General features: G+C 47.6%; 1 protein-coding gene across 3 annotated transcripts in view; it reads left to right on the top strand.

Moving 5' to 3' along the window:
* The first annotated feature begins 756 nt into the window (after nucleotides 1-756).
* The window catches only part of LOC139678342 (ligand of Numb protein X 2-like), a 31,125-nt gene continuing 20,008 nt past the window's right edge, over nucleotides 757-11,873 (top strand). The window contains exon 1 of one of the 3 annotated variants that reach the window (XM_071569085.1): nucleotides 757-924. The gene's annotated coding sequence lies outside the window, so the exon portion shown is untranslated. Of the gene's footprint in view, nucleotides 925-955; nucleotides 989-1,683; nucleotides 1,746-11,873 lie in introns of those variants that run through there. The other 2 variants (XM_071569086.1, XM_071569087.1) reach the window with 2 other exon arrangements.

Here is an 11,873-nt window from a genome sequence, read left to right as displayed (position 1 = left end):
CCAGGGCTGCTTCCACAGCAGCTCCAGGGCTGGCAGGGCTCACCCACTTCCTAAAATGTACCATTTGCCTTGACAACAAATTTAACTCGAACACCAGCAGAATCCTTCTGAGTTGCCAGAATTTCCATGTATCACCCAGAAGAATGGGCAGAATGTCAGGGCAAAGAATAATTCCTGCTCCAGGCCTGTGGGTTTTTGGGCAGCAGGACCTGGACATGCTCCTTGCACTCAGAACAGCAGCAGGAGGATATTCCACGTGCTGTTGGACAGTTTGTTCCTGAGCAGAGACCTGAGGACACTGGAGGAGGGAGAGAGTCTCGGGGTGAGCAGAGTCCCCTCAGACAGCAGGAGGGTGGGAATGGGCTGAGGGGATGGGGAATGACCCGAGGGGAGCAGGGAGTGGCCCGAGGGGAGCAGGGAAAGAATGGCCCGGGGGGATGGGGAATGGTCTGAGGGGAGCAGGGAATGAATGGCCCGAGGGGAGCGGGGAATAAATGGCCCGAGGGGAGCGGGGAATAAACGGCCCGAGGGGAGCGGGAATGCCCTGAGGGGAACGGGAATGCCCCAGGGCCGGGCTCAGCCGAACCACAGGACCTGCCCCGGCGGGCCGGGCCGGGGATAGCTGGGGATGGTTGGGGATGGCCGGGAGTGGCTGCCGGGGCGGGGGCGGCCCGGGGAGGCGGCGGCGGCGGCGGAGGAGGAGGAGGAGGAGGAGGGAGCGGCGGTGTGAGGGGAGGGCCGAGCCGTGCCGGGAGGGCAGGCGACACCTGGGCGGCTGCGCTGCCTCCTCCTCCTCCTCTCACGTAGGTTTCGACTTTGTTTCCCCGCCCGGAAACTTGGTGGAGGCGCCGCGCTCGCCGCAGGCCGGGCTGGGGCTGAGCTGCCCGCGCCGCCTCCCGCCCAGCCCCTGCCCGGCGGCCGCAGGTGAGCGAGCGGGGCGAGCCGTGTGTGCGGTCCGTGGAGTGCGGAGTTGTGTGTTGTGTGTGGGGTGAGTGAGAGCCGTGGGGTCCCTCTGCGCTGAGGACGGGAAGGTCTCACCGGCATTGAGGGACGAGAGGGGCCCCTGAGGGGACGTGACCGTCCCACAGGGGCTGAGGGGACGCGGAGTCCTGTAAGGAGGGTGGGGGTCCCATGAGGGGACACGGGGATCCCGCTGGGGCTGCGGGGACGGGAGGTCCTGACGGGGTTGACGGGACGCAGGTGTCCCCCGAGGAGCACGGGGGTCCCAGCGGGGTTGAGGGGACATGGTGGCGCCCCGAAGGGACGTGGGGGTCCTGTGAGGTGACCTGGGGATCCCGGCGGGGCTGAGGGGGCGCGGGTGTCCCCGAGCAGCGCGGGGTCCCGCGGAGGCGGCGGGGCCGGTGTCCCGCCCGGCTGTCCCGGCGGGTTCCGAGCTGAGCCGGGGCGTGCCCGGGCTGGTGGCCCGGCGGGTTCCGAGCAGAGCCGGGCTGTGTCCGTGCCGGTGTCCCGGCGGGTTCCGAGCAGAGCCGGGCTATGCCCGTGCCGGTGTCCCGGCGGGTTCCGAGTCGAGCCGAGCCGGGCCGTGTCCCCCCCGGGTGTCCCTGCCTCGGGTCCGGCCCCCGAGCCGGGCTGTGCCCCCCAAGGGGGCTGCGGCACCAAGAGCGGCCGAGCCGGAGGGGTTGCTGGGGGTTAATGCAGGAAAACGAACCTATAAATAGAAGTTGAGATAACAGGCAGAGCACAGCAAGGTGAGGATGTGTGGACCTTTTGGAAATGCCTTGAAGGTAAGAAGTACAGGTGGTGGTAAATATGAGGTAATGCTCTGGACAGGCTGAAGTTTAACCCGTGTTTAAGAGTTACCATATGCCTGGAAAGATTTTTCTTTAATTTAGAGGGGGTTTTGTGCGGGGTGTAAGCGGGGTGAGGCCGTGTGCTGATGCAGGGCTGATCCCGCTCTGGCTGTGCGCTCCTGACATCCCTCTCCTAATGACATTCTCCTCGGTATCTGATCGAGGAGGGCCAGGAGAGGCAGCAGCCCAGCTGGTGCCAGCGCAGGAGGTGGCAGGGAGAGCGGGGCTGCCCCTTTCGGTGGCACTGCAGGCTTAGTTTGCTTTCAGCCACACTTAAAACGGCGCTTTCAACCCCTTGAGCAGTTCTTGGGTCCTGCTTTACCTTGGTAAAGCAAGGAATGCCAAATGAGTGTTTTCCTCTTGATTATCAACCAAAACAAGGGTCGTATTTTTACTTCTGCTTCAGTTTTTTAGCCAAGGCAACAGGACCAGAACACAAAGACTCTGTAGGAAAAACTATTCGAACTCCTGTGCAGACGCTCAGTGATAGGCAAGGTCTCAGCTGTGCAAAGGGTGTGTCCGAGCAGGGGCACAGCACACACGGCTGTGCAGATAATGGGCAGCCCAGGGAGGTTTCTGGCTGTCCAGTGTAATCCTTTAGCCCCTGGAGGCTCCAGAGCAGCCCAGGGTTTGGGTGGTGTACTCTGGAGAACTGTGTTTCTCCTGCAGCAGTGCCAGTTGTGTGCTGTGCCTTTGAGGGACAGCACTGACGTTTGTCCTTGATGCTGGGAGGCCAGAGCTGTTTTGGCAGCTCTCCAGCAAAGAGAAAGCACATTGCACACGTGGCTCCTTCAAAACAAAACTTCTTTCTCTGAAGTTGCACACTCAGAGTCATCTTTCACAATTTCACCAAGCACATGTAGTGTGTCCCCTGCTGAAAGGGCCTAAGGCAGTGGTAATATTTATTTCCTCTCCCAAAGGGGTTTGCTCCCTGAACCAGCTTGTGAAGCTTGAAGAGCACCAGTGCTAGTGCAGGGAAAAACAAAGGGGTCATATGTCTGGGGATGGGGCAGAGAATGATAAACAGAAGGCCAACCATTTCTGGGGTTCTCCAGCTGTTGGAAGACTCAGCTGTGCTGTGAATCCACACCTTCACTCACCTTATTTGTGTGTCTGGGCCAGCAGGCGAGCTGGATGCTTGTGACAGTCATTTAAATAACGGGGCTGCACTAGCACAAATCCCTGAGAAATGGAGAGAAGGACCTGTGGTGTTCCTAAAAGGAACCTTGTCTGCTAAATGATGCATTTCAAGTTTCTAAGCAAATGAATACTGAGGAACGTGAGCAATAGTTAAGAAACAAGCCCAACCATATGGCCTGGGGAATGAGAGCTGACAGAGGTGGAAGAAACAGCTCCAGCAGGGCCCAGAGCTACATGACCTCCAAAACACCCCACAGGGGTCAAAGATACCTGATGAAACAGATTGACTAAAGTTGTTCTGGATAACTTTAGTGCTGCCTGATTGGCAATTCCAGTCCCTTGTAGAAATTGAAATCATTAGTTTCATAAACTAGTGCAGTACTTACCTAAACATGGTTAATAAAAGAATAGACATGTTTATGAGATTGTAGATTCTCAGACTTACACTCTTTAATAAGAAAAAACCTAAAAGAATAAATATATCTGCAGAATAAAACATCTGTAGTTCACAAAGCACCTCTGCTTTATTTTGTTGTCCTTCCTCTTGCACCGCTATATATTTTTTCTTTTCTGTATTAAAATAAAAAAAATTCCTGCTCAACAGCTATATTGGTTTCACTTTGAAAATTAAGCTGCATCATTTCATTCTGCTCGTGTGTATCTCGCCAGAGTAGTCGCAGCTGTTGCCTTGCTCACAGGCCTGAGTGTGTTTTGCTGGTTTAATACAAAACGCTCTTGTTTGGCTTTTCCTTCTCAGCTTACTTTAGTGGTGCTGTTCATACAGTTGTTAGGAATTGTATTTGACAGTCCCTCATCAGTTTATGTTCCCTGACTTATGGCACACAAAATGTTGCTCTTGGCTTAGAAATTTCTTGACGCCGATCGAGTTTGAAAATATGAAAATATCTTTCAGTTTCTCTGATGCTCCAGATAAGAAATTGCCCACGAGTCAGTATCTCACAAACCATCTAAAGGGTTAGAGGGGATTTGGATGAGTGAGTAGTAGGAATTACTGTGCTGGTCCAGGGAAAAGCACTTGAGGCTGGAAGGAGGGAAATGGATTAAAGCTGGAGGAATTTGGGGAGACAATAAGGAGCTTCCAGGCAAAGGCTGGTTTTATGTATATAAAGTGATCCCCTGAGTTTAGAGGGTCTCTCTGCAAATTCTGGTTGAACACTGTAGTGTTCCTTATTTGGAATATTCTGGAAGGGAAGTACTAGGATTATGCATTTTAAAAAAGTGTTGTCTAACTTTGCCTTAAATCATGCAAGTTTGTAAACAGCTGTAACAGACTCTCTCTTTAAAAGCTGATTTTAAAAAGGGGTTGAGATGAAACTTGACCTGCTCCTCTCAGACTCACCTGTGACACCCATGTGGCAGTTGTTGAAAGTCCTGTAAATCATGGTCAGCCTATCTGTAAAGTTCTCAGACACTACCTGTCAGTCTAGGGCTGGGGGTTGATAACAGAAGAATTCTTCTCACCCAGGAAATGCTATTACAGATCTCTAAATAGCAAATAAACAACTAGAGCAGTCTCTGCCCTGGGAAACTCAGATCTGAGGATTTCCTCTTTTACATGATCTCACTTGGTAGTGAACAGAAATTGCCACGTGATTATTTCAAGGAGGATACATGGAAATAAACATAATGGGTCGTCGAGCCGTGTTGTCGGTAGGATAAAACTCATTTCCCTGGAAGTTCACACCTGGGGGTGCTTTGCTCCTGCTCTGCTTCCCGTCCCTGCCCACAGCGGGCCCTTCACGCCTGGCTAAGGAGCAAAGTGGCTCCGTCGGTGTGTGAACAGCTCAAGGACTTCGCTCTGTTGTTTCAGCTCACTGAACCGACGGGCCGGCCACACCCGTTTCTAAATTATTTTTAGAACAAGGGAAAATAGAATTATCAATTCATGCATACTGCAAATATATGCCCAATACGGTGAGATACCAATGGGTTTTAAAGTCCTGTTTCTGCTGCTTGGACGCAGCTTTAACTCAGGGTAAGGGTTGAACTGACACCAACAAACCCCATATAACAAATGCATGTTGCAGTTTTGTTCCCCCCAGCTGTGAGGGTTGGTTAAATCTAAAGTGAACAAGATACACCAGGAGAAACTGTACAAGGACAAGGCATCTGAAATTCCATGTGCAGCTACAGCTGAACTCATGCACCAGTAATACAGGTGTCCCAAGCAGCAGGTTGTGTCTCAAGTCCTTTAAACATGAGCCATAACAGTCTGTATGTCCCATGGGGAATGTGCTTCTTAATCCAGAGATTTTTATTTTTATTGTTTTACCTCTGCTATTTTGCTTATTTACTTAGGAACCATCACCTGTAGTGAAGGGCATTTCAGCCCCTGGTTGCAGCAGCAGCAGCTCTGCCTGCCCAGAGACACTGGCAGCAGTTCAAGTTCACTTCAAGTTTAGCTGCAGCTTGAGAAGACCTGGTGTACACAACTAAGGGTTGGGGGGTTTTCTTTAAATGAATTTAACTTGTCTATTTTCTTTCCCCTATACCATGATCTGATGGTGAGATGGAAGGGGAATTACAGGCTTAATTATTTCTTAATTCAGCTTTTTTAGTTAGTGGGAACAAGCTTGAGGTAGAAAGAACTTTGCAGTGGGTTTGATAAAATGCCCAATGACCCTGTGAAAGGCAGTGTGGGGTGTTGTATCTGAGCAGGGTGACGTGTCCTGCTGTCACCCACGGCATGAGGCACAGGCTGGGACAGCCTGGAGCTGTTGGGGAAAAGGAGCCAGGCCAGGGGGGATTTGGTGGGCCCTGTAGAGCAGCGTTCAGCCAGGCTGGGTGGTTTTATCTTGTGCAGCTGAGATCCCAGTGCCTGTTGATATAAAGGGATGCTGTCACAGACTGTGCCAAATTCGAACTTTAAACAGAACACCATTAAAAAAACACTACTAAAGTGCTACTTTAGCTGAGACTTGGACGGGGTACTGAGGAGCTCTGTGCTCTTTATCCTGCAGCAAAGCCCTAATCTGGTGTTTCTGATGTTAAAAACTGTGTCTCTTCATAGGAAATGTTTCATCACCAGGTGCAAAACTGCTTTCATGGTGCTGGATTGCTTGTGGTAAAGTTTTGTAGAAAACAGTATTTGCAAAAGTGTTGTTTGTTTGTGTTTTAACTGGCCTGGAAAATGAGTTATTTCATGCTTGAGGTTGAGAGTAGCCAAGATTAGTTTCCGTAGACTGAAACGAATTTTTTTAAATTTCAAAGTAACACTTGATAGAGTGATAAAGATTAAAGCTTTGTAGGAATTTCTCACAAAACAGGCAAGGCTTAGAGCTATAGAAATACTTTATGTATCAAAAGCAAGTCTCTCTCACCCCACCTCCTCCCTTCTCACATTAAACATCTCTGCCCACCTTGGTGAGGGGATTCAAACAGTGACTTTAAAAAACACACAGTTCTGTAATGCAGAGTCTGCTTCTTGTACATTGTACACCTCAGAGGTCTTGTGATGAGAAAGCATCTGCTTTTCTCTGACCTGTCTCACAAGTACAGATCACAAAGTGATGCACAGCTTTGCCTTTGTCAGGCTGCTGCAGAGTGGTCTGTCAGGGTACCAAGACAAGACTCTGAGTGCTACACACTTCTTCCAGGTTCTGTAAACCGTGGTGCTGTTTGGTCTCTCTAAACAAGGAATTTGTAGACTGACACACAGACAACGATGTGCTAAGAGCATCTGGTACTCAAATTAGACGTGATCTTTCCTTCCTCTCTCCAAAAGCAAACCCAACTTCTTGGAGACTAAACTCACTACCAGATACTCAGATGAACCTAAACCTTAACATCACACCTCCTAATTTCTCTTTGTTCAGTTTTGGGCTTTTTGCTTTAGTTGCAGGAGCAGCTTTGGTTATTAATTAGTGATTAGGTCCATAAATAATAGCATTGTAATTCTTTCTTTGTAGAAAGCTTCTCCCACAGACATCAAAGTAATTTTTAGGGATGGAATGGCAGGTGGCTGCCAAATTCAAAATGTAGGTGAGGGTGGAGGAGTATTTAATTTCCTAGAGAGAAATTATTATAGACACAATAGCAAAAAATAAAGAAAATCCACATATGTTGCCCGGGGCAAAACTTCCATAGGAGTCTTTGGGCCAAATTCTGCAAAGAAGCAAATTGCTTTAAGTAACAGGAGAATTCCTGTGAGCAGTAAAGGAGCAACTTGCACCTTTGTATGGAACATGATGTAGAAAGGACAGTGCATGTGGTGGGAGCTTCGTGCAAGGGTTAAATATCAATAAAAAAGCTTTGTCCTCTGTTTGTTGGCATTTAGTTTATCCATTTTTCAGAGCAATATGTTGAAACAGTTACTGTGTGATCCCCTCTTGAAGAAAAAGGTAGGTGGAAGGCGTTTTATACCACTCCTTAATTCCCTAAGAAGGGAGGAGAGAAGAAATTACTGGCTCTTGTTACCCAGGTGATGTTAATTGAATGATAACAACAGAATCTCCTGCTCTGTAGAAAGAGTTGGGGTTAATTGTTGAAATTACATCTGTGTAGCCCTGCTGCTTTAGCATTCTGGGTCCTGTGAGGCAGTTCCTGTTCTGTGGAATCAGTAACTGAGCTGAGAAGCAAATGTTATGAGCATAAACCATAAGTACCAGCTTCCTAAGTTCTCCTGTCAGTTTTTCAGTCTTCTGAAGCTGAAAACGCTGCAATTTAAACTGCTCATTGCTAGCAAGATTTTAAAACTGAGTGTTACAGAACTAACAGATCTTTCCTTTTGTTGAACTTTCACATATAATAACACAGCAGGTTTGTTTTTTTTAAAAAAAGTAAATCTATCTTGGAGTGATGTGTCAAAAAGGGAAATCTTTGTATCATGCTGGAGAGCAGATACTGGAGAAAACTCCTTGGGATAGTCTTGCCCTACTTAGCCAAGCCTTATAGAACATCTCTGGGATGGGGTTTCCTGGAGTAATAAGTCTTTTCTACTCTAACAGGATAACAATTCTGTTATAACTAATGAAAATACAGTTTTCTGGTTGAGAAAACAGGTACTTGCCCAGAGGTTCAAGCAGATTAGACAGCAAATTGTTTAACGAGCACAGGAACACCGGGGAGTTAAATAAAACTTGTTTTCACATTTATGGTTAAACAATGGGCATAAAGTGACAGGGATAATGGTAGTTTTAAAGTGTCAATCTTCCTTTCTACTGATTGCAGTAAAGCAGCTTTGCTTTAGAGTTTCTCACCCGAAGTGTTTGTACACATGCTGAGGGAGGTGGCTTGTTAGAAACCCTGTGGCTTGAAGGCAAAGTCAATTAGTGAAAGGGTTGCTTCTCATTTGGCTGTATAAATTCACAATTTGTACAAGATTTGACTTCCTACTTTTACATTCAGTGGCCTGATCTTCAGTGATATCAGAAAATAATAAAGATAATAGGGAAATGTATTAACACCTGAAACTGTTCCTCCTTAGTATTGTGTTTCTTGTAAAAGTTGACCTACTTTAAGTATTGCTTATCAAAATCCTCAGGTATTTCAACACTTTTCTGTGCCACTGTTGGAAACTAAGGCCAGTTTCCTGATGGTTGTAAAACACTGGCAGCACCCTGGAAGTTTTTATTCAGGACTGCAGTGCATGTCATACAAAACCTGTCCCATTTCACGGACCTGAAATCCTTCTTCAAAATAGCAATGAAATAGGGCACAAAAACCACTTTTCCAATGCACTTCTGTCTCTAAAATAAATAAAAAATCTGCCATTCTGTGAAACACAAAACTTAATTGAGTAAAAACTGTTTGAAGAGAGTTTAGCAAAAGTTCTTCCACTTTTGCTTGAGGTTTGTTGCTGCAGGTTTGGGTTTGCCCACTGGAATCCACCTTGATGTGAGCAGGTGGGTTTGGGTCAGTGCCCTGCTGTTGTGTGCCCTCAGTCTTCTTAATCCAGAACGTGCTGACTTTGTTTTGTCCATCCCCCCAAAAATTAATTAATTGTTTGGCCTTTAGTTGGAATGCTGCATTTCCAGTCTCCCAGGGAAATGTTGGTATAAATATAATAATGGCATAATTATGGCAGTGAACCCTTGCCCAGCAGCAGATGTGGGGCACAAACCCAGAGCAGCTCCAGTCTGGACCAGCAGGGAAGGGAGAACCTGCAGCTGCACACAAGCATAAAGCAGTTGTATTTCTGACAGATTTTCCATTAGTTCTTTAATATTGAGAACCATTTATTTGGCGGATTATTATTTTTATAATCATTTTTAAACTGAAACAGTTTGAGTCATTCCTTTAGTCATCCATATCTGTTAGAAAGCATTTTACACTTCTGTGTCCATAGTGCAGACTGGCTGCATGGCTCTGTTTTGCAATATGTGCTCTGGCTTACTCACCATACTTGTGGGTTTATAAATCACTTAGTTAATAGAAAGAGTCCTGATTTTTTTTCTTTTTGTTTGGGTTGTTTTTCGTGTTTTGAGGTTGTTGGTTATTTTTGCCAGGAGGTTCCCATGTGACCTTAGAGAGGTCCCCTGAGATCCTCTTCAGAGTCATTACTGAAGTGTTAAATTCCCGTGAGCTGGTGCCTCTGTGGGTCTGTGTTTTACCCTCTGGTGATGTAATTTCTCAGTCTTTTAATGGGAATAGCAGCAATGTTAAACCTCAAAGAGGTGTCATTAAGGTAAGTACATTCCTGACCAAGAGTGACTTGGATCAGATGCTGGAATTGTATGAGCAGACAGGCCCGGACTGAATGATGCCATATTTGTGTTCCTCACTAACAGTGGCAGAGTGAAATGCCTTAAAAACAAGGAGCCAGAGCTGTGTTTGGAAATGCAGATGGTAAGTTTGGAAGTGGGAATGTTGCTCTTGGGACAGTCAGGTACCACAGCCACAGTCCTTGCCAGTCACCAGAGCACAAGGGGAGACACAGAGATGGAAAGATTTCATAGATAGTTGTGCTTTTTTTTTTTTAACTGTAGGAGTGAGTCATCAGTTCTGTTTGCAAGTCTGGGGTGCTGAGCAGCCTGTCCCTGAGGGGTGGCTCACCGTGGGGTGGCTCTTGGCAGGCTCCCTGCCAGGCTGTTACAGTGGTGTGGATGTGCACAGGGGGTGTATCTGGGGCTCTGAGCCCTGGCCCTGTGCAGACAAGAATGGGCAATGTGCTAATATTGTCAGGAATAGTTTTGCTTTGGCAGGAATATAGATTAGACTACCTGATAAGTCTTTTAAAAAAAGTCAATTTTCGAGTCAGTGTTACAGTACAAGAAATCACACTTTGAAAAAAAAGGAACCAAACAGTGGTTTTAGTGTATTTTTTTTCTTCGTTTTGGTGGGGATTTTTTGTTTTTTTTTAATGCAGTTCAGACAAAGGTGACCCCAAAGCAATGCTTTCTGTAACACACGTGGGGTAAGAAATGAGAAAATACAAGGAGATTTCTGCTGGTTTATTTTCAATCCTTTGCTGTGTATGGAAATAGGGTGTATTACTTTCTGAATAATTCAGACTCCAGGGGCATTCCATGTGTTACACTTTGAGAACAGCAGAGTCCACTGGAGCAGCAACACGTGTACGTGTCAGGCTTTCATAGGTAAGAGGTAATGTGGGACCAAGCTGGACCCTGATGTGATTCCCTCGTTGTGTGTGACCTACAGTGTGTGTGAGGCCCAGAGAGCCCCCAGACAGGCAGGGGCAGGGGAGGCTGGGCATGGGGCAGTGAGGTGACAACACCAACACAAGAACCAAGGGGATTGTTGGTGTTGATCTGCCCTTCCGAGGCTGGAAGGAGTGGCTGAGTTGAAGGAAACCTCAGAGACGGAGTTTGTGTCAGGCCTGCCCTCCAAAGCTGCACCTGCAGCTCTGAGGGGACGGTGCCTGCTGTGTTCAAACTGCATTGTCCAGGCTGCCCAGGGGTGCCTTGTGCAGCAGCACAGACATCTCTGCTGAATAAGGGGTGGGCAGCTCTCCTCTCCCAGCACATCTGCCTCTTGCCTGAGTCACCCAGCAGGCAGGAGGCTTGTTGGAGCCTGTGCCCTCCCCGCTGCTCACTCACTGCTGCCCTGCCCAAGGCTCGGGGCTGCCTTTCAGCACAGAGGTGGCAGCCTTGGCTTCCCCGTGGCTGCAGCAGTGTCTGCCTTACAGAAAGGACAGTGGCAGAAAAATAAAACTCACCTTGGCACCTCTAAATGAAATCTTCACCCAGTGCTTTCAAGGATCTTGAGGTGAGACAGCAGATCAGTTTAAGAGTTCCAGGGCAGATAAAAGCAGCAAGATTGTGGTGATACTTTCATCTTCCACGAGTTTTGAAATTACTCACAAGTGGAATTCGTCTTGTATAACCTTTAAACACAGACAGAAGAGAATGAATTTGGTAAATAATGTGAAAAATCCCCCATATAAAAGTAGTTTATCAGCAAAATTACCGTGGGGTTTGTTTTTGCTGAGAAAGTAGATTTGTCTAATCACCTGCCAAAGATTTATGCAAATAGTGCAACCCGAAGCACAAGTATTTCTCATTGGAAGGTGTTTGCCTTGGAAGTTTGGTGTTTCATTAACAGCTGGTGCTGAGCTATTGATTGGAATTGGGAGGTGACGTTAAGTGATGGTCTGGTGTTGAAATGTTTCTTTTTCACTTCTGAGATAACTCAGGATCGGCCAATGACGCCTTGCAAGGCGATGGTAGGGGGGCCTGTTCCAGGTGGGGGTTAAGCCCCAAGGAACAGGGTCTTTCTGAGGGAGCAGGGCATGGATGCAGCTGCTCTGGTTTGATTCTGTGTGAACTGTTTTCTCTTTTTGGGAGCACCGAATCAGCCCTGCAGGAGTTGAGAAGGAAAGGCAAACAGGAGCATTAGGGATGTTCCTCCAGCCTGAGCCTTTCCTCCAGGGGAAGGTGCTTTCTGGCACTGCAGCAGCAGGAAAGAGGAGCAAACAACTCCTACCCTGTACCCACCTGGAAC

The sequence above is a fragment of the Pithys albifrons genome, chromosome 14 (assembly GCF_047495875.1).
Source record: "Pithys albifrons albifrons isolate INPA30051 chromosome 14, PitAlb_v1, whole genome shotgun sequence".
NCBI classification, from domain to species: Eukaryota; Metazoa; Chordata; class Aves; order Passeriformes; family Thamnophilidae; genus Pithys; species Pithys albifrons.
This window is presented reverse-complemented; position numbering and strand designations above follow the sequence as displayed.